The 20,917-nt window shown below is 40.6% G+C and overlaps 1 protein-coding gene across 3 annotated transcripts in view; it reads right to left on the minus strand.

The window, feature by feature from the left end:
* Positions 1-20,917, minus strand: part of PRKG1 (protein kinase cGMP-dependent 1) — a 1,248,331-nt gene that overhangs the window by 671,722 nt on the left and 555,692 nt on the right. The window lies entirely within an intron of this gene.

Genomic DNA, 20,917 nt, shown 5'->3' on the forward strand with positions numbered 1-20,917 from the left:
AATTAGCTTTTAAATATTATTCTTTTAAAAAATGGTACAGAGGAACATAATCCTATTTTAATCCTCTCAGCTTTATTTTCCTTAACAAACTGCTCTTTAATGAAAGAATTTCAGTGACAATGAAGGAGAGAATTGCCGTGAAAAAACAAAGTTCACCTCCTGAATTTTACTGTTGACACTTGGGTGTTTTATAATTGATAATATTTATCTGTGACCCATCTTACTGTGAGAACTTCTTAAAGATGCAAATGAAAAGTTTTGCCAAATGGAGATGTGATTACTAATGTGATACTGTACTTGCTTCAAAACACCCATTCTATCATGGGTCATTCCTAGGCTTAAGGGGGGTAAATCACACAATAAGAAAAATTAATAGAAACTAATCAAATCTTTCCAGAACACCTGCAATGACCCTCCTTTTTATTATATTGTTGTTACAAAACTTTGTTTTAATCCCATAGGCTATATGATTATGCAGAAAGGGAGTAGCTTTAGAAAAAGGAGCTTTTGACCGCCACCATTTCTGCACTGACTTATCTCGTGCACGTTCTTTCCCCTCTCTGAGCCTTTTTCCTCCAAAGTGAAATGCGCACTAGGAAATCTATCTTGCAAGATGATTATTAGGATTAAGTGATAAAACATATGCTCATATCTAATTAAAATTCATCTATCATTCATCAGTGATGTGTCTACCCCTTCCTGTTCCCCGCCAGACACCCCGTAAGTGTTGACTGTTGAGTAGTGCCATTCTTGGAATTACTTATAGTTTAATAGGATCTCCTGAAAACCACAGGAGTGTTCAGGTGTGGGGGCAAAATAACTGGCATGATGATAAACATGTAACTTCTGATTCAGTGGGACTATGACAATGAAGCTCCCTTGAACTCTGCTATCATTTGCCCTAGGACCTTCTTATCACTCATTATTCACGCTACATATGGCAGATGCTTCATCAAATACTGTACTGATTTTTTAAGTTTTTATTTAAATTTCAGTTAGTTAACAGTGTAATAGCAGTCACAGGTGCACAAAACAGTGACCCAATGCTTCCATCCAACACCCAGGGCTCATCACAACAGTGCCCTCCTTAATCCCCATCACCTAACCACCCAACCACCCCACCCACCTCCTTTCTGGTAACCACCAGTCTGTTCTCTAAAGTTAAGAGGCTGTTTCTTGGTGGGCCTCTTTCTTTCTCTCTTTCTCTCTTTCTTTCTTTTTTCCCCCATTGCTACTCATTTGTTTTGTTTCTTACATTCCACATACAAGTGAAATCATATGGTATCTGTCTTTCTCTGATGAACTTACTTCACTCAGCATAATACTCTCTACCTCCATCCATACCACTGCAAACGGAAAGATTTCATTCTTTTTTATGGCTGAGTAATATTCCGCCACCTATGTATACATATACACATCTTTATCCATTCATCAGTCAGGGGACACTTGGGCTGTTTCCCTAAGTTGGTTATTATAGATAATGCCGCTGTAAACATCAGGGTGCATGTATCCCTTTGAATTAGTGTTTTTGTATTCTTTGAGTAAATACCTAGGAGTGCGATCGCTGGATCATAGGGTAGTTCTATTTTTAACATTTTTGAGGAAACTTCATACTGTTTTCCAGAGTGGCTGCACCAGTTTGCATTCCCACCAACAGTGCAAGAAGTTTCCACTTTTTCCCCCATCCTCACCAACACCTGTTGTTTCTTGTGTTGTTGATTTTAGCCATTCTCACAGATGGGAGGTGATATATCATTGCAGTTTTGATTTGTATTTCCCTGATGATGAGTGATGTTGAGCATCTTTTCATGTGTCTGTTGACCATCTAGATGTCTTCGTTGGGAAAATGTCTAATCATTTCTTCTGCCCGTTTTTTTAATTGGATTATTCATTGTTTGGGTGTTGAGTTTTATAAGTTCTTTACATTTTTGGATAATAACCCTTTACCAGATATGTCATTTGCAAATATCTTGTCTCATTCAGTAGGTTGCCTTTTAGTTTTGTTGATTATTTCCTTCCTGTGAGGAAGTTTTTTTTTTTTTTTTTACTTTGATGTAGTCCCAATAGTTTTACTTTTGTTCCTCTTGCCTCAGGAGACATTTCTTGAAAGACGTTACTCCGGTTATATTGCATTCATTTTATATCGTCTTACAAGTTAGTCTTTTCCTCCCAATTAGATTTTAAAGTTTTTGAATGTAGCAACCTAGTAGTCCACTCGGAGTCCCTAAAGGGCCCTGGGCGCAAAGTGACTCACAAGGTAGGCATTTAAAAAAATGCTTTAGTTAATTGACTGATAGCAACAGACGAATTCTATCCAAACAAAGGCTATTGTATTGCACTTGGCAAACAAGGTCCACACCATTACAGTGAGTAACTCTGAGCTTCAACAGAGTTATTAAAGCAATAATGGAAACAAATTAATTAATGGAAACTAATTAATTCTCTAAAAATACCTGGGAAGTGTTACGTCTGAGTGGAGAAAAAAAGAAATGAAAGCCATTTGACTACAAATGTCTGATTAAGTACCAGAGGTAGGGAAACAGTGTGCCCCATGGGATTCCAGTCCCTACCCTAACTACAATTTATATCCCATCAAGAGATTTGCAGAGCCCAACTAAACAGGATGCCCATTTCAAACAAGAGAGTGAGAAAAAGTTGCTGTAAATGTTACGCAATATGCCGCAGCATTAAATATTGTGAATCAACCCTACAAAGCATGCAAGCCGCACTGAAAAATTTAGCTTGCTCTGCTCCGTGATGGTATACATGCAGACCTTAAGGGCACCCAAGGAATAATTCATCCTATCCATATTAAAATGATTGTCTGCCTCAGTTAGCAGAGTTCCCATAATTGTTTCAAAATTAACTTGCCATTTGCTCATGAAATTTTAAGCCATCGAAGACCAGGGTAAATGGCACACGCTGCAGTGTGTTCCATTTAAGAAAAAAACAGTTTTCATCACCCCCTCCATCCTTTATCTCCGCCTCTCTTTACTCCTATTTGTAAGTCTGGCCAGTACACGTTTTATCTCCTCTCTTGTGGCAGAAGATGGTTCGTGATACTGTTAGCATCTGATCAACTTTGTATGCTCCATAACAAGCAGTACAGTTACTTGGAAACACACACACATGGAGATTTATGGAAAATTATTTTTTGACTTCCACAATGATATACTGAGCACCCAATAGGTGCCAAGCACTGTTCTGCGTGTTGTGCATACAGTACAAACGAGACCGACTCAACCCTTGCCTTTATGTTACTTATTTTCTTATTACCACTGGGCAGGTGATACTGATTGTCACTGACAATAACTTAACAGCGATCAAATAAGGAAGCCGATTTTAGTTATGAGGAGGTGCTGTAAGGAAAGGGAGAGAGGGTGATATGTTAAAGAATGATGTGTGTTGGGTAGGGTGTATCCTACACAGGCTGGTTAAGGAAGACCTCTTTGAAGCCAAGACAATGAAACTCAGCAATGAATTAAGAGAAGTGAACCGTGAGGAGGTCTTAAGAAAGACCCTTGTGAGTGGTGGAAATATTTTGTGAAAAGGCTTTGAGGCAAGGAACCAAAAAAAAAAAAAAAAGAATGAGGAGTAACTGTGGGGGGTGGTACAAGGGAGCATTAGGCGGGAGGGAGGAGCTGAGAACATTGAAACTCCTAAGTCATTGATGGGATTTGAGTCTGAACGCAATGACTCAAAGCGTTTTAAGCAGGGAGTAAGACCAGAAGTATGTGAATAAGATTGTTTAAAAAGATTTTTTCCACCTACTACGTGAAGACGGAAGGGAGGAAACACTAAGAGAAGACAGTGGTTCGCCCAGGAGATAAAGAAAGGCAGGTGCACTGAGGATGTATTTCAGTAGACTGGGTGTCATGTGCTGAGGGGAAAAGGGGGACTCAAGGGTGATTCTGTGGTTTGGGTCCAAATAGCAGCGCAGGTGATGCTTGCATTTACTGAGATGGGGACACATGAAGAAGGGAAAGTTAAACAGCAGTATCGAAGATCGTGGTGGTAAATACCATTTCAAAGTGGCATTGGTAATTTCACAGACAGTAAAGGGAGACTCAGGAAGGTTAAGAAATTTGCCTGAAGTCACACGTTTGAACTGGAATTTGAGGAAACCCTGCCTGATTTTAAAGCCCAGGCCCGCTGGACCCACTTCTGGCCTTCTTTGCACCCATTTTAAAAAGAATAAAAAAAATTAAAAGTAGATCTACCCTATGACCCAGCAATAGCACTGCTAGGAATTTACCCAAGGGATACAGGAGTGCTGATGCATAGGGGCACTTGTACCCCCAATGTTTATAGCAGCACTTTCAACCATAGACAAATGATAGAGCCTAAATGTCCATCAACTGATGAATGGATAAAGAAATTGTGGTTTATATACACAATGGAATACTATGTGGCAATGAGAAAGAATGAAATATGGCCTTTTGTAGCAACGTGGATGGAACTGGAGAGTGTTATGCTAAGTGAGATAAGTCAGGCAGAGAAAGACAGATGTTTTCACTCTTATGTGGATCCTGAGAAACTTAACAGAAGACCATGGGGGAGGGGAAGGAAAAAAAAAAAGGTTAGAGAGGGAGGGAGCCAAAACATAAGAGACTCTTAAACACTGAGAACAAACTGAGGGTTGGGGGGGGTGGGAGGGAGGGGAGGGTGGGTGATGGGCATGGAGGAGGGCACCTGCTGGGATGAGCACTGGGTGTTGTATGGAAACCAATTTGACAATAAATTTCATATTTAAAAAAAATAATAAAATATAAATAAATAATAGATAATAAAATAAAAATAAAAAGAATAAAAAGCTGAAAGGACAAATGTTCAGATTACAAAATGGATCACTGCTGATACTATTTTTCTATGTGCTCTTTTCTTATAGAAACAGGATTTTATCTACAAAAATGTATTCTACATGTGAAGATTTAATATACCATTACGTAAAATGAAACTCAAGTGTAGCTTTGACTGAACACAAATCTTGCCAGCTTGCATCATTGCAAATGAAATGGGTTCAAAACACTGAAAAGGTAAAAAACAGGTATGATCCTGATCGACTTAAGCAAAGCATCTGAAAACCAAATGGGGAAGTACTCAGATTTCCCATATTATAAACTCGAAATGGTCACATCCCAGGGAATTCCCAGCAAATTCCTCATCCTGTCTTACAGCTTATTTGTATTTGTAAGCACCGGTCTCCACAACAGAGATAACAGGTGAGCTCTTCCGGACCCTTATACCAAGAAGAAAGTAGGGGCACCTGGGTGGCTCAGTAGGTTGAGCATCCCACTCTTGATTTCAGTTCAGGTCATGATCTCACGGTGGTTCATGGGTTCGAGCCCCACATCAGGCTCTGTGTTAACAGCAGAGCGTGCTTGGTATTCTGTCTCCCTCTCTCTCTGCCCCTCCCTTGTGCACACTCTCTCTCACTCTTTCCCTAAATAATTTTTTTTTTTAACAAGAGAGTGTATTTTCTCAGAGAAAATATTCTACTACAGTAATCAGGTTTTCCCAGGGAACACAATTCATTTTTTTCAGTTGCATTAATTCACAACCTAATCTCTCAATTCTAAAATACTGCTTCCATGGCTGGGGCACCTGGGTGGCTCAGTCAGTTGAGTGTCCAGTTTGGCTCAGGTCATGATCTCCCGGCTCGTGAGTTCAAGCCCCACATGAAGCTGGCTGCTGTCAACACAAAAGCCTGCTTCACATCCTTTGTCCCCCACTCTCCGCCCCTCTCCTCCTTGCATGCTCTCGAAAATAAATAGACACTTAAAAAAATCTTTAAAACTGGCCTCTAGGTAAATATTTGTTCCAGATTCCAAACACCATGATTTTGTGGGCTCTTTCAGAGATAGGATCAGCTTGTCGTTTTGAAAAATGTTTCCATTGCTTTGTTAGTTGAAGTGGGGGGATAGATGAAACAGTTACACCAACTGACACCAACCTGCGTGTCAAGCGGGTGATGGTTTAATTATTTCACTCTAGTTGGTTTATCTTTTTAAATGCAAAATTTAAACAAAGCCAAAGACGTAAATCCTATTTACAGTAAGCTAATCTGGGAAGATCGTAACTCTAAAATATACAGGGAGAATACAATTTTCTACATTTAAAGGGACATATCGACCCCAAAGTTAATCTTTTTCTTTCTTATGAAAGAAAAAAAGATGCTCAGTATAATAAACTCATGTAGGTAAATGCTGGACAAAAGGTCAATTCTGTTCCATAAAAATGACATTTCCGAGGCAAGGGAAACAAAAGCAAAAATAAACTATTGGGACGACAACAAAATAAAAAGCTTCTGCACAGGATAGGAAACCATCAACAAAACAAAAAGGCAACCCCTGAATGGGAGAAGACATTTGCCAATGCTATACATGATAAGGGGTTAATATCCAAACCATATAAAGAACTTACACAACTCAACACCAAACACCAAACATCCAACTGAAAACACAGGCAGAGGACGTGAAGAGACATTTATCCAAAGAGGACATACAGATGGCCAACAGACACACGAAAAGATGCTCAACATCACTCTTCATCAGGAAAATGCAAATCAAAACTACAATGAGGTATCACCTCACACCTGTAAGAATGGCTAAAATAAAAAAAAATAAAATAAAAACAAGAAATAACGGCCAGGATGTGAAGAAAAAGGAGCCCTTGTGCACTTTTGGACGGAATGCAAATTGGTACAGCCACTGTGGATGATAGTATGGAGGTTCTTCAAACAATCAAAAAGAGAAATACCATATGATCCAACAATTCCACTGCTGAGTATTTACCCAAAGAAAACAAAAACAGTATTTTGAGAACATATATGCAGCTCTATGCTTATTGCAGCATTATTTACGATAGCCAAGAGACAGAAGCAACCCAAGCGTCCATCAATAGACAAATGGATAAGGAAAATATAGTGTGTGTGTACATATGTATCACCCACACACGCACACACAAAAGTGCGTCCAAGAATATTACACAGCCATAAAAAGGATGAGATCACGCCATTTGTGACAACATGGATGAACCCAGAGTGTTACACTAAGTGAAGTCAGACTTAAAAAGACAAATAGCGTATGATCTCACTCGTGTGGAATGTTAAAAAAATGAATAAAGAAACAAAAAGCAGAATCAGACCTATAAATACAGAGAACAAGCTGATGGTTGCCAGAGGAGAGAGAAGTGGGAGATGGGCAAAATGGCTAAAGGGCAGAGGCAGATATAGGCTTTCAGTAATGGAATGAGTTATGGGAACTAAAGACACAGCCTAAGAAATATGGTCGATGGTGATATAATAGCATTGTATGGGGACAGATGGGAGCTACGCTTATGAGCACAGCACAATTTGTACACTTGTTCAATCCCTATGTGGTACACCTCAAACTACTGGAACGTTGTGTGTTAACTATACTCAAACGAAAACAAAATCTGGAGGGCGCCTGAGCGGCTCAGTCAGTTGAGCGCCCAACTCTTGGTTTCGGCTCAGGTCATGATCTCGCCATTCATGGGATCGAGTCCCATATCAGGCTCTGTGCTGAAGCATGGAGACTTATTGGGATTCTCTCTCTCTCTCTCTCTCTCTCTCTCTCTCTCTCTCTCTCTCTCTCTCTCTGTGTGTGTGTGTGTGTGTGTGTCCCTACCCCACTCATTCTCTCTCTCTCTCAAAATAAATATACATTTAAAAAAAAGAAAATACAAGGACAGATGATGATCCTGATCTCCAGAAATTTTAAGCGTGAAACAAAACCTAAAAATAGTAGAATTTCTCAAGCCAATAATCACATTTAAAAAATCAGGCTATTGTGGGGTGGGGGGGATTGGCTAAATGGGTGATGGGTACTAAGGAGGGCACTTGTTGGGATGAGCACTGGGTGTTATACTATGTAAGTGATGAATCACTGGGTTCTACTCCTGAAACCAACACTACACTGTATGTTAACTAACTTGAATTAAAATAAATAAATTTTAAAAATAAAAAAAGTGAGGGAAAAAAAGGAGGAAAAAAATTCAGGCTATGAACTTGGCCAGGTAAAGGTATGACTGCAGAGTAAGCAGGCAATTTTTGTAAGAATTGACACTTAGCAATAATCTAATTAAACTATGCTTGGACTTATCGATCAGAATATTTCACAAAACTTCACGGAAACAGAGAGAAGAGAATAGCCATGAAGGGCACTATGTCACTCTTTCAACGACTCTCTAGAAGGAGGGATTTAATGGACTAAGTAACTTATAAGCCCGTAGATGGTTTTTAAACCTGGAAGGTGAACATGATAGAAAAATCCTAAGCAGCACCAAATATGTCCATTTCAGTGTGGCCTAACAGTCACAGAGAAAAACTCCAAGTGATTTAGCATCTCCATTAATAAACCAAAGTAGAAAAATCTGCATGTCAACTGAATATATTGAACGATATTCCAGGAAGCATGAAAAATACATAGGACAGGAACTAAGCCAGTAACCAAAGATAAAATGTAGATTAGGCAAATGGAAACATATGGAACCAGAAGAAACATTGCTAACCCAAACTAAGAGAAACAAATTCAATGAAGTCAGGTTTTGCGTATTCTTTTTTATTATTACAGGAAGGCACAATGTTCCAAACATCTCACTGCAAAAAGCCTGACAGACTCTCAAAATCCACTTGTACGTGGTAAGAGTGATAGAAATGGAGAAATTCAAAACTTATTTATATCCCCAATCAAGATGAAATGTCAATAATGTGCCTGTCTTCCTCTGAGCAGTGAACATTTCAATGGGGGCATCACACTTAAGGATTCCATTAACACAAAAAAATAAATGCATAGAACTGCAGGAAAACCACACAAAATCAGTGCAATTGCAGACCAGTAAAATAATACGATCAATTTGAAAGTTATGTCTTTACGTAAGAACTTTTAAGTAGAAACACTAGAGATTATCTAAAACTTTAAGACATTGTCTTAAACTTGTTGGTAGCAAACTTCATAGGATTCAAGCATGATATTGCTCTTTTTTTAAAAAAAATTTTTTTAATGTTTATTTATTTTTGAGACAGAGAGAGACAGAGCATGAACGGGGGAGGGGCAGAGAGAGAGGGAGACACAGAATCCGAAGCAGGCTCCAGGCTCCGAGCTGTCAGCACAGAGCCCGACGCGGGGCTCGAACTCACGGACTGTGAGATCATGACCTGAGCCGAAGTCGGACACTTAACCGACTGAGCCACCCAGGCGCCCCAATATTGCTCTTTTTAAAAAAGGCACTGGATTTTGAAGAGTGCAACCTAAGTCAAACAGGGAGGTTTAACTGAATTTGCTAATACCACGGGATTCCAAATGTGCAGGGTTAAAAATATACCACAAATCTACTTAAAAATATAAATTTATCAATTCCCTAAACAGACACAGATGACAATAAACATGAAAATAACTCCAACCTCAACAATTATAACCACATTGGCCGGAAAAATTACTGATATAACCTAATTTTGGAAAGGACACTTAGAAATGGGATCCTGCTTGGGGCGCCTGGGAGGCTCAGTTGGTAAGCGTCCGACTCTTGGGTTTCGGCTCAGGTCATGATCTCACGGTTCATGAGTTCTAGCCCCACATCAGGTTCTGCGTTGAGAGCACAGAGCCTGCTTGGGATTCTCTGTCTCTCCCTCTCTCTCTGTCCCTTCACCACTTGTTCTTTCTCTCTCTCTCTCTCAAAAATAAATCAAATTTTTAAAAAAATTTAAAAAAAATGGGATTCTGCTCATTGATATCCTTGGTGGGAAAATACATTTGCTCAACCTTTCTGTTTGGCTGCTTAGAAGGATGTTCCAAAATATTAAATGGGTATATGCAGTTTGCCTTCTGGTCCTCCTACTAGAACTTACCCAAAAACAAAAACAAAACAAAAAATCTCACAGTATATAAATGGAATGGTGTTCTAGGGAAGTTATAAAATGGGATCTAGGGAATTTATATCTATTCATAAAATAAAATACATATTCATCAATAAGACCCTTTTTAAAAGTATATAATGTAGTCTTATACAGCCTTAAAATTATGTACCTCTATCCTTTTATATCTAGAAAAGGGGCCTATCAGACACTGTTGAGCAAAAATTATTTTACATAACAACCTACGCAGTAAGATCTCATATCTATATCTATACACGCATGTGTATATAATTTTGTACAAATCCATTTATGTAATGCATACAAATATTTATAAAGTCTTAAACACGGTTTACAGGGAGTTATGAAATTGGGTTGAATTTATGTAATTTGAGAATCACAGTTCGAAGTCACGGTGCCTAAATTCGTATTTCAACGTCACTCCTTAGGAAAGGTTTGACTATGGGCAAGTCACTTAACCTCTCAAAACCACCATTTTTCTCATCTGTGATACAGAAATAACAATACCTACTTCATGACGTAAAATTTTAGCCGAATAAGTGACACATAGTAACACCTATCATTACCTATTATGGTTATATTCTTTATTGTATTACTTACATAACAATGGACATTTTTTTATATAGTCTACCTGTACAACAGTTTACTCAAATATGATTTTAATGAAAATTTACATTTGATCAACCTTTGTGTCAACGTATCTGTTTTAAAAATTATTCTTATGACTGGTGTTAGTATATTAGCATTTATATATTATTAATCTCTGAAATGGCCCCTTTCTCAAATTTGTGTGATTCTTTAGGAGTTGAAGGACAGTCTTGGGTTCAGAAAAACTAGTGTTTTTCTGTGTGAGCTCACATAGCAGTAATGGAGCCCTAAGACATGTCAGTGTTCTTGTTGATTATGATCCGGTACGGGGTGGGGGGGGGGTTATTTTGGCTTTGTAAGTTTTTACTTAAGTTCCGGGTAGTTAACATACAGTGTAACATTGACTTCAGGGGTACAATACAGTGATTCAACACTTCCATACTTCACCTGGCGCTCATTACGGCATGTGCCCCCCTTGACGCTCATCACCTACTTTCCCCATCCCCCACCCACCTCCCCTCTGGTGACCACCGGTGTGTTCCCTATGGTTAAGAGTCTCCGATGCAGTTTTTATAGATTCACTTTGCCATTGTTTCCTGGCAGCCAAGGATAAATGGAACTAATCACAATGAGCTCTATTCATCTCCAAGAAAAGAAGAATCAAGTCCTCTCATTGACCAAGTTGAAGTCAACTGGCCCCAGGCCAGATAGGAAACTTTTTTTTTTTCTCTGGTGTCCTGGGAAGAATCTCTCAATCTAAGAAGTGATTCCTACGGTAGAGATGCCAGTTATCGTAGCCAGCTGTTGGGTAACTAAAGAACAATAACAAAGCATGAGCAGCGCCTTGGAGCAAACCCCAAACTGCGGGCTCTAACCTTGTGAGTGTTGATCTTATCTGAATCACATGTGGAAGATCACTTTCTGGAGAGACCTAACCAAAGAGCTAGCTTCATACTCAATGAACAAATGCAAATACAGAGAGAAGACCGGGAGAAGCACTGTCATCTTAAATCGGGCTCCCTCCTGTCACTTTGAAAAAAAGCAAACCTTTTGTTGGTGTCACAGTTGGTGGACACTTTGCAAAACACAGACACAGCCTGTATTTTTATAAACTTCCGGAACTCAGCTTCATTTTCCGGTATTACATGCCCCACTGCATATGGTGCTCCTTTAGGGACCCACAGCTCCCGCGAATGGCAGGAAATTTAGCCATGACTGGTAGGAAATTTAATGAGCCACCAGCTCTGAAAATAAAGCATCAAGCCAGAATGCCCCCTAATTCCTTTCAGTGACTGTATCATCTGTCATGGTACACGGTGGTCAGTCGTCTCTTCTGCCTTCACATTTACTCCTCCAGTAAAGCCAAGTCTTACAACACTAGGCTTCACGCTGTTGTTACCCAAATGTAGACAAGCACAGGCAGAGGGTACTTCATTTCCAACCCAGATCCCCCTACGTGATCCGCGCATCCAACACCTTTTCGTTGAAAAAGTTATCGAGTCTGCTTTGTACACTTGTTTTATTATCAGTTGGTGTGCCAGGTATCCTACAAGTTTAACATACAAAGAAACTGAGACTCAGAGAGATTAATTAACTTGGACAAGATGACAGCTCGTTAACAATAAAGCTGAGGAAAAAGGTAATGAGTCTAAAGTCCTCAACGAAATGAGCCTAGAAGCTCTAACTATTGACACAGAGTGCCAGAATGTCGAGTGTTAGCATCGCTGCTATTATTTAGAGATACCACAGGATTTGTTTCTCCATCATAAACTTCCCTTCCACCCTAGCAAGTGATTTAAAAGCATTGCTGGCAACACTTCAACTTGTAAGATGCCAACCATAGAAGACCCTCATAATCATGGATACTCTACCATTAGGAAATTCGAAATGAGTTATAACATCCGGAATGATGGCAACTGGGTTATATTTACAATGGAATTATATTCTTTTTTTTTGGTCTCCTTCAATGATGAAAAAAAAAAAGACTCTTTCACTAAAATGAAGATATAAATCATGCTGTCATCCGGAGACATCAGAGAGAGAAGCCACACAAACACCTCAAAGACAGATCTACTCAATAAGCATTTGGCATTGATTTCCGGATTGAATCGAGATGCTCTCTCTTTGATTTTTTTTTTCCAGATAAAAGTGTTTCTGAATTCCTGGAGGCAGAATTGACCAAAAGTAAAGTTGCTCTTGTTCTGGAAGCACTTAGAGACTTACATCTGTAAATGCGTGAATACACTTCATTGCCTAATACCAGGTAAGCTGCCAACATTTTCCTAGTCTATTGCCATTCAAGAGAAAGGAAATCTAAAATGCTAACAATGTGATTGACAACCCAGTAGAATGCTAATCTAAAGCCAGTAGCAGCTGTCAAGGGGCTTACACAAAAACAATTTCTATCTGCTTTAAAACTGACACGGCTACTCGTTTTGATCCAATGTTTATTGAGCATAATGGAAAGCCTTTTATCCAGTTCAACGTGTAAAGTATTTCTGTCCACTGACAGAGTACCTAACACTCCTTAAGCCAAAGAAGATTCTAGATTTCATGGGGCCTGAAGCTTATACCATTTGGGGAATGCTGTTTAAGTAAAAGAATGCAAAATTACGAATCTGCTGGGTTTTAGCAGTGTCTGTGCAACTGAGGGACGGGCTCTGAGTTTAAGTCTTATTAGATTCATGAAAAATTGACTTCTGTCTCCTACAGAAGATTCTCATTGTGTCTTCTCACATTCACTGATGAAAAACACGCACCTGATTTGTTTGCAAAAGAACCATTACAATTATTTCATGGGAGAATGATAATGAATCTAAGTAAACCAATTTAAACCAATCAAAAGGACAATTTACACATTATTCAGAGTTCAATAATGGCAATCTACTTTTAGTGATTAAATATGTATTAATTCTTATTTGTTCCATACTCAGCATTTGAGAGCATGCATTAAGAATTCAGAGCGATATACATAAGCTTACAGGGTAGCTGCGGAAGGGTCAGTACTCGCTGGGAAGGGAAAACACAAAGGGCCACTCAGGCTGTTTAGGAGGCTTTGCAGTTTATTAGTCTGGATGCAAGACAGGTGAAGGGATGCAGGGTTGACTCAGTTCATCAAGATATTAAGGATCTTTCTCAACAGTAGGAGGCTAGACTAATATCCCTAAATACCTCCTAGAAAGTCTAGGAGAGTCAGAGTTCAATGAATTAGGGAAATGAGCAAATATCTGTACGGCTAAAGTCTTAAGAACACTCCTTTTGTCTAAAGATTCTCAAGTCATTCAAACATGTTTTTCAGACGTGTATTAAAATATCCAGACTTTTCCCATGGGCTTGGTGCTTGTATACACAATGGAGTTGAGACTGTCTCCTTCCCCTCTATTCCAAAGAGAAAGAAGGACAGAAAGAGAAGAGAAACATCACACTGCAGGAAGAAACCCCCTGGGATGGGGTCGGAAAAACGAAAATCCAGCCCACTGGTTGTCAAGCTGTGGCATGCATCATCACCGGAGGGCCCGTTAAAACACAGATTGCTGGGTCCCATCCTCAACGTTTCAGTAGGTCCAGGAGGTAGGATACACGAATATGCATTTGTAATGCGTCCCCCCAGGTGATGCTGATGTCACAGAAACACACTCTGAGAACTACCCACGGGGCGACATAGTCTATCACGTGGCTGCATTTTCTCATCTGGAAAGGGGGGTGCTGACCTGGATGAAGGGTAAGGGACCTTTCAGCATTGCATTTTGTAACCCTCTGATCCCAACATTCTGCCTAGCCCTACAGCCAGGCATCCCGGGCTTTGGCGTTGATTACATTGCCCCAGTGCACTCTGTAAAGTAGGGAGAGCCACTTCGTCTTAAACCACGATTTCCTTTTGTTACTAAGTCAGATCCGTAAAGCACTCCATTTTTGTTATTGCCTGAAAGACTCCACATAAATGCAAAATATCACATAGCACAGTATATGGCTGACATAACGATTTCTGACAGACAGCTTAGATTTAAAGATCGCAAGGACTGTCAGGAAACATTAAAAGGAACAGGCTTTATTCAGAAACGTACAAAAGTAAAAACGGAAACCATCAATGTAGCAAACTGCTGAAAAAAAAATTAATTTTGTGTGTTCAAATGTGACAACTCCAAACTGCTTTATACTATTCTTTTTCTAGAGAACCACAAACACTAAACCGTGCTGTTTGCTCTCTTTTTGCCCCCTCCTCCCCTGGAGTGTTTCCTGTGCCTTTTAGTAAGCAGATACAAAGTTTTACGCCTGTAGTTTCCAAGGCTTTCAGTATATGGCAGGCTGATTTACACACCTCTTTGCTCCACGATAACACAGGTATTTTCCATCATGTGATTACATAAAGTACCAGAGGAAATTCAAGACCTGCTGTATAGAAAGAAAGATATCCTTCCCCACTATAAAGGATCATCTTTATTATTTCAACCATGCCTGTTTATAAAAAGCAGTTTTATATTCCCTAAGTAGGTGCAGAAAGAAGTTTTCCATATTGTTATGGCCACCCTTTTCTGAAATTTTATCTCATTTTCATCATGAGCCCCAAATTTCTATCTGCCTACATCTGAGACGTCATGAAAATATCCCTCAAGTTTTCTTAAAGCACATTTCCCCTTCCCAACAGGAAATATTCCTTCTTGCATTCTCCTAGGCTCACCCTTGGATCTTACACCAATATCGTTTTGTGTTTACACAGCCATAGTATGTTGGCCACACAGCCAGTCCTATCACGTCCACACAGAACAATCTAATGTGTAGTCAGGACACGTATTATTCCTATTTTATAGAGGAGAAAAATCATCATTTTGAGACACTCACGTTAGAGATTAAATGTAGGCTTTGTCTCCTAATTGTATTCTTTTCAGTAAACTTTTCATATTTTCTAGAAATGTGAGTAAGGATGTTGATAATCATTTTTGTAATATAGACAACAGCTAATATCGATGGAGGACTGTTACCTGTCAGGCATATATATTCTCATATTAACAACCTTAATTACTTAGGGAACTAATTCTTTCCATCTTATAGGTAAGCGAATCAAGGGCAGGGAATCTAAGTAACTTCCCTAACAGTATAGACTGGTAACTGGTGGACCCAGACCCAAACTATGGCGCTATCATCCGAGAATTTGTACTAGGAAGTATCAGTGACCGGATCTAAGTTATATAAATATATTTCTACATGAATTACATCACAAGGAAAATGTGCATGTGATTTTTACACAGTTGAAGGATCCAAGTTTAGTGGATTATGCTTCTATGAAGAAATCTTTCTAACCTCAAAACCTTATGGATAGTGTAAAAAATGACAAAGTAGAATGATTTTTTCAAGAAGCCTCCTGAAAGAGAGACCTAAGAGAAAAATGCAACGGGTCAAAATCACAATGGGTCAAGTACGTAATCTGGCACCCACAGCAAGAAAATACGCACACCCGTACGTGTACATGGATATACACCCACTGTTAGACCCCTTTATACCTTGGACTCCATGGCATATATATCTCTGTTCAGGTAACTCTATGGAGAGGACATCAGAATGCTCTAGAAATATCAGAGCTTTGACGAGCAGCTGTCAGTTAAAGGAGTCGTAGTATCGGGGGCGCCTGGGTGGCTCAGTCGGTTGAGTGCCCGACTTGGGCTCAGATCATGATGTCGCGGTTCGTGAGTTCGGGCTCTGCGTCGGGCTCTGTGCTGACAGCTCAGAGCCTGGAGCCTGTTTCAGATTCTGTGTCTCCCTCTCTCTCTGACCCTCCCCTGCTCATTCTCTCTCTCTCTCTCTCTCTCAAAAATAAATAAACGTTTAAAAAAAAATTAAAAAAAATAAAGGAGTCGCAGTATAAATATAGCTACTAGCTACTCATCCCAGACCACTACGTGCCAGACAAAGCTGTCATCATTCATGTGCATTATTTTATTTAATACAACAGCCCCAGCAGGGATTTTTTTTTTAATAATAGCTAAAAAAACAAAACAAACAAAAACACCAGATAGACCATTACATGGTTTGCCCAAGGCTATGCAACTGCTGTTTTGGTTGATGTCTGAAGTTCGAGCTGCTTCTGTTCTGGAACCTGGACCTTCCATCTACTAGTTGAGTGACTCTGCTAAGTTCCCTACTTCCTGACCTTGGCTTTCTCATTTCATGCAACAGCACTCGCCTCATTCGCTGTGATTGAGATTGAGTTTAAGTAGATTCAAGAGGCAGAGCCCTCAACGCAGTGTTCAGCGGACAAAGTATTTTACAAAGAGGGAAGATCCTATTCTTATGATGATGATGTTCTGGGTCCTGAGCTAGCCCGGCGTAGGAAGCAGATCACCTTTGCCACTTATGTATTCCACACACACTCTTGAGGGGAGCATCTACTTCCTAGATCTTTCTGTCTCTGGAAGTGAAGACAAAGTACATTGGACACCTCACTTTGGAGGAAGTGGAGAGACACATTTTCTTGATTTTGCAAAGAAAGCACCACTTTCCTCGGCTCTCAGCCCCTCCTGTCTTCCACTCTTGGCCAACAGCAGGTGGCCGTGCTCTGCAAATATTTGGTTAACTCTCAACATGAAATATGCATGGGTTTGAACAAGGAGAGAGCTCAACATAATATCAAGACTCTCCTAAGTATATAAGAGTTACGTACAGAACAAGCGGTTTTTAAACACCGGAAGGTCTCACGGTGCTTTGCCTGGTTTCCCAACTACACGGTTTTACCTCCAGGCCCTCGGATCCACTCAGCTCTTCAGCCCCAGAACCACTGCCTCCCCATCAAGGGGCCTGCTCACTTTACCCTGTGTGACAGTATCAGGGTCAAGTCCACCTCCAGGCCACCTGTGATCGTGACAGGGTGGCCGAAAGTGTCCTAATTACCAGCCAAGTTAGCTTCCCGTGACTGTCATTTCCTTGTGGTCCACGGAGTATAGGAACAGACAGCCAGAAGCAAGGATGCTAAGAATCCTTATATATGCCCCAGGAATTGTTTTCTTGCTTGTTTGTTTCTATCCCATGGGGGTGGGGGGGTGGGGGGCAGGAAGCCCTGAAGGTCAAAGTCCCTTGTTGCACGTGTCCAAGTTAACTTTTATCACTCAATATTTGTTTTAAAGCCTTTGAAACACAAAGGCTCCTGATTTTCTAACAAAACTAAACAATTGTGCAAGCTGGGTTAACCATTGAAAAAACATGAAGAAATAGGATTAAAATCTCCCATCGTGTTCTACCTACAACCCTTTCCTCGGCGGCAGAGACCGTGAGGCATAGGATCCTGGCCCAACAAATTAAGGAACGTATTCCTTTTAAGCGTACACACATTTGAACCAGAAAAAGCTGCAAAGAAGCTAACTCACGATCTTGTTTGACTCACTAGCATAATATCCTGATTATCCACAAGAAGAGGAGGGAGACGGCTCATCAAAGAAAATAAATAAAAATGCCCATGTCCGCTGTTCGGCTTTCATGAAGGATCTCGTCCTTCGGTGGGCAAAATGTGACTCGATTTCTCAACTGAATGCTACATTCTTTCCAGACTGGCAGCCGTTGTCCTTTTTCCACGGAGAGGGAGGAAGATTTCCAGCAACGATGCTGCCAACAGACAGAAAGGAGAGAGAGCAGCCCAGAAAGCCTTTTCTCCTTCACTCTTAGGGTCCAGTCCTTGCCAGTCCTGGAAAAGCTTCAAATGAAATGCACCAGTGTGGTGGGATTTTTTTTTTTTAATCAGTTAATGGCATTTTGCACCACATCTGCTGATTCTTGTAATGTAAAACTCTTAGCTTCTCCTTTAGGAGGATGTAGCATGCTAAGTAAAATCCCCCTGGGTAATGTGGTCTCCCCTGAATGCTCTAATGTACAAAATTCAACCCAACCGTGTGAGTGCTTCCTGGAAATCAGCCCTCGCTTTCTCAGAAAAGTGCCCAGGAAGGCAGATGGGCTTTGGCAGGAGAAGGTCCCAGTGGCCTGGGCTCAGCAGCCCGACAGTGATTTCCGGTGGCTTTCTCTGGCTTTTGGCATCGTAGGTATGAATATGAAGGGGCTCATCCCTCCCACCCAAGTCATCAGCCTACTAAGTATCTTCATACATAAAACAAGGAGAGAAGGACATGTACGCTCAGGAAAAAATGAATAGATTGGCAAATTTAGTAAAGACAAAACTTTAAAAATGAAGTTGGGTTGAATCTGACTTATAAGATCCTTCCTTCAAGTTGCCTGTAGTAATCACTATGTTTTTTTTTCTTTTAGTCCAATAGAAAGTTCTTTCCTAAACTGAAGTGCCACCTTCTATCAAGAGAAGAACAATGAGTAGGTAAGCGTCTGACTCGATTTTGACTCAGGTCATGATCACACGGTTCATGAAATCAAGCCCCAGGTCAGGTTCTGTGCTGACAGTGCGGAGCCTGCTTGGGATTCTCTCTCTCCTTCTCTCTGTCCCTCTCCTGTCTCGTGTTCTCTGTCACCACCAAATAAATAAGTGAATCAATACATACATAGCAGATCACCTCTCTCTCTCAAAAAAAAAGTATCTGTACAAATGACAACTCTCCAGACAGCCCCTCCCTATCGTCCCCGCCCATCCCAATCCCATCACTCTGTCGCCACCAAGAAAAAACATTTTTAAGAGTCTGAACTTACTGTGTATATCACCACCTGAAATGTTAGTTACATGAGATCAATGGCTTGTGTCAATTCCGCCCACCTCCTGGTTCCCAAGATCCAGGGCGGTGCCTAGAACACAACACACACTGGAAATGTTTGCCCAGCGAATCTGTGATGGAGTAAATTAAAGAGGAAGGAACAGCTGGAGCTCAGGAGATCTCAGCGGTGGCTGGGCCCATTAATTCGCGGCTGTGTGGGTCTACGCAGTCTCTGTCTATGCCGCGAGAAGCTGGACCAGACTGGCTCTCTGTTTGTCCTGTCTTTGACGTTCCATGGCCCAAGCCTCGCCTCCAGAGACAGCAACTTCCAGGAACTGTCAGTCTGCCATAAGCTCTCCCTCTTTGGGCCTCCAAAGTGCATTTTCTGCTCTCAGCACCAAAGTATTGTTTCTGCAAACTCTTTCTTAATAAGCCTTATCTTTACAAGGTGACCTTTTTTTTTTTTTTTTTAACGTCTCCCAGGGCTGGATATATAACAAGTAGAGTGCCCAGTTTGCAAGAACATGGAGACACTGCCAACCTCACCTGGACATCACCTTCCAGAGAGGGGACATTTCCTAAAAGGAGCATTGACTTATATGCTGGAGCTGACGTTCCCATCCACGTGCTCTACCTTTATAGCTGATGAATTTTGCATCAAACAAAATGAAACGTCTTAGCGTTTAACCGGATGTTCTAAGAGGTTTGTCCTCCTGTAGCTCGAATGGTGGCTATTTCATCAAAATTTGGAGGAACAAGTGTTTCCATTATCGAGGATAATTTTAGAACCTGCTAGATAAAATGACTACAATTAGTTTACACGTTGGGTATTCTGTAGTCCAAGTTCATATCCACTTAAATGCTTAAAGTGCTGGCTAATTGCACTCATCTGAACCCAGCAGAATAATTCACCTTCAGGCTTCCAAATCCAAGGCCAATCGGTGTAGATGATGAAATGAGTAGGGAGGCACTCAGGCACTTTCAGAACTGACTGTCCATTGGGTGTGTGATTTGTCCCCATTATATCCACAAAGAACTGTCTCTGGTTCTCTCGATGCTGCAATATGACAAGCAAGGGCCAGGCTGTACCCTGTCCCCATACCCACCCAGAAAGGGGGTCTCCACGCACAGAGCTCCCGCACCGGCACGAGAGGACCGTGCAAAGGCAGCTTATCTGTGTAGCAGGACCAGCCTTGAGACAAAGACCTTTAGGGAAAGAATCCTGTAGAATTTCAGATTCATAAAAAAGATGTATCCTAATTTGAAAGAGCAGCATTAGATTATCATTTGAGGGGCACCTGGGTGGCTCAGTCGGTTAAGTGTCCAACTCTCGGTTTCGGTTCAGGTTGTGATCTCACAGTTTCTGGAGTTTGAGCCCTGCATCCGGCTCTGCCCTGAGTGGGGAGCCTGCCTGGGATTCTCCGTCTCCCTCCCTCTCTGCCCTTCCCCCACTCGTGCTGTCTCTGTCTCTCTCAAAATAAATAAATACACCTAAAACATTTTTAATTAAAAAAATATTATTATTTGAAAGAATTCGGTATCCATTTTGCTTGGTGTTTCCATGATCATCGGTTATTTTGCAACAAGATTTTGCCTCCAAGTATTATTTACCCACTGAACTCTTACGAGGGAGTGTCAACGGAACAAAGGAACTTTGGTGCGTGATGTTCTGGGGATTTTCTTTTGGGTCAAACTATTCAACATGGAAAAAATAAAGAGGAAACAGTGAATGCTTTTCTCCGTGGAGCATAAAGAAAATTAAAAAAAAAAAGTGCAATTTCACAACCAATTACACTCCTAG

This window comes from Panthera tigris, chromosome D2, assembly GCF_018350195.1.
Source record: "Panthera tigris isolate Pti1 chromosome D2, P.tigris_Pti1_mat1.1, whole genome shotgun sequence".
NCBI lineage: Eukaryota > Metazoa > Chordata > Mammalia > Carnivora > Felidae > Panthera > Panthera tigris.